The following is a 2,474-nucleotide window of genomic DNA, read 5'->3' on the forward strand; positions in this document are numbered from 1 at the left end:
CCCAAATTGCCATTTGAAAAATTCAGATTGATATACTCTTCATGGTAAGATTAAGACTTGCCCAAAATATACATTCTCTCGGGGTGTGTTTAATTGAGTAGTAAGATTCATTATACTAGAATTATTAATTTCCATTAGTATATAAAACCAAAAGGAATGCTTGGATGGTGATACGCACTTTCTCAAGAGGTAGAGCAACTGGTTCAGAATCAGTTGTATTTATTTTAAGTGGTCTCAGAACTGCTAAACTGAGTATCAAGAATGGACCTCAAATCCCAAATTTTAAACTGTCTCTATTCTTTATTGTATATTCTCCAGATTTAGTAATCAAGTTCAAACAGAACTAAAATCCAACAGAAAGGAGAGTAATCCAAATTATTCAGCTGACTTAAGTAATGAATGCTTCAGTTTAAAATATTGAACCCCTGATTCCAGGGTCAACACATTATTTACAAAGAGTACTGTATTATATCATAAATGTCTGGAAGCTGAAGAAGTTCTTATTCTCCTTGTAGTTGATGAATCAAATAATTCATGGCAAACTTATGGGAAATGTGTTTTATCTCATTGATATACGTGGCTCCTGTCACTGCCTTGAAAAATCTGACAGAAGCCGGGCAGTGGTGGTGCACGCCTTTAATCCCAGCACTCGGGAGGGAGAGGCAGACAGATCTCTGTGAGTTCGAGGCCAGCCTGGTCTACAAGAGCTAGTTCCAGGACCAGCTCCAAAAAGCCACAGAGAAACTCTGTCTCGAAAAAGCAAAAAAAAAAAAAAAAAAAAAAAAAAAAAAAAAAAAAAAAAAAAAAAAAAAAAAGAAAGAAAGAAAGAAAAGAAAACAAAAAAGAAAAATCTGACAGAGATCTCTGGTCCAGGACATGGGTAGCATGGTGGCTAATACTTAAACAGTAATAGGAGCTTAAAAATGATCAGGCTTTACCGGAGCTACTGAAAGCTTCACAGGCAATGATATGGCTTTAACAAGCTGAAAATGATGTCTGGAAGACTATTTTAACATTGGTTTTTGATTGATTAGTTGATGTTTATTTTGAACATTGACGTAATGAAGTCGTGGAAATGCCCGTCTAGCTATGGACAATTTAGTAACTAAATTAGGTTTTTAAACACATTGTTAGTCAATACAACAAAAGGAATTGATGTTTTAGTTTCTGTAATTTAGTTACACATATATGTCCTGTCAAAAATAGAGTGCAGTTTTGTATGAAAGGAAAAGAGAGAAAGGTTAAGACTCTCCTTGGCCAGTAAAAAAGAAGTACTTGAGTCTTACAACATGCATATGGTAAAGGTATTGGAGCTTACTTTTTGGCATCTAACGACTGCTTTTTGTTTTATTATTATTATTATTATTAAAAAGTGAAAATATATTATGTCAAATAAAGGGAATTTTTAGAATTGATTAAATGACTCATCAAAATAAAACACAGATGGAGGTCAGGGAGATGGTCTAGTGGGTAAAGTGCTTACTTTGCACATATAAGGACCTGAGTTTAGCTCTCAAGCACACATGTAAACAGTTGGATGTGGCTGTATGCACTGAACTTCTCAATACTGAGAGGCAGAGACAGGAAAACCTCTGTTCCCATTGAGCAGCCATTCTATGCCATCAGTGACCTATGGTTCAGTGAGAGACCTTGACTGGAAAAGTGAGATAGCGGACAATACAGAAGAGTGTCTGACATGGACCTCGGGCTTTCACACATATACATACAAGTAAACATACCTGTGTACTCACACATATACCACAGTGCACACCAAAAATTCAATAAAAAATAAAGTGACTTGAAATAATACCAAAAAAGGGATTGACTTTTGAGCAAGTTTGAATGACAATTGATTTTTGACTTTTTTTAGACAAAAATCTACCTTAACAGGAAAACAAATATATGCAGTGAATAAGTACAAAAATAGTAAGTGAGGCATGACTGTAAACCACAGTTGAGACAGAGATTAATATTTTAAGTCAACATTAGAGCATGCTAAATTCTATATTCCTCAACTGGTTGAATAGCAAAAGCATTCAAGGAAGGAAAGAAGGATCGAAAGAAAATGTAGGTGCCCTGTTTTTGTTCATTTCCTTACCATGAAAATATTCCTTCCAGTGACTAACATGGGGCTCTTAATGCAAAGGACTTAAATAAAAGGAACATCAGCTTGTTCAGGGGAGTGGAAGAGATAAGACTAAGAAAGTCTGTCAGGTCTACCACAAAAGAAATCATCTCTGCTCTGTTTATTTTGGAAGGTCCCACTCCATTTGGTCCCACAAATGGAGTGGGACCTTCCAGAAGCAAGTAAATATCTTATGAACAAGTTGGCAGATCTGTGGTTTTGTTTTTAGAAAGTTTAGGCAAGTATTAATTATGACAGGATGGAGACACTAAAGTAAAATTAAGTTCAAGTTCTGTGGTTGACACTAGGTCTTTATGTCTATGACTGATCGGCATGTTCAATGCTATTG

The 2,474-nt window shown here is 35.4% G+C and overlaps 1 non-coding gene across 1 annotated transcript; it reads left to right on the top strand.

Moving 5' to 3' along the window:
* The first annotated feature begins 1,217 nt into the window (after positions 1 to 1,217).
* Positions 1,218 to 1,344, top strand: LOC119826943. Its single transcript, XR_005287506.1, has one exon. It is a non-coding gene; the product is annotated as a U6atac minor spliceosomal RNA (small nuclear RNA).
* The last annotated feature ends 1,130 nt before the right edge of the window (positions 1,345 to 2,474 follow it).

This window comes from Arvicola amphibius, chromosome 11, assembly GCF_903992535.2.
Source record: "Arvicola amphibius chromosome 11, mArvAmp1.2, whole genome shotgun sequence".
NCBI classification, from domain to species: domain Eukaryota; kingdom Metazoa; phylum Chordata; class Mammalia; order Rodentia; family Cricetidae; genus Arvicola; species Arvicola amphibius.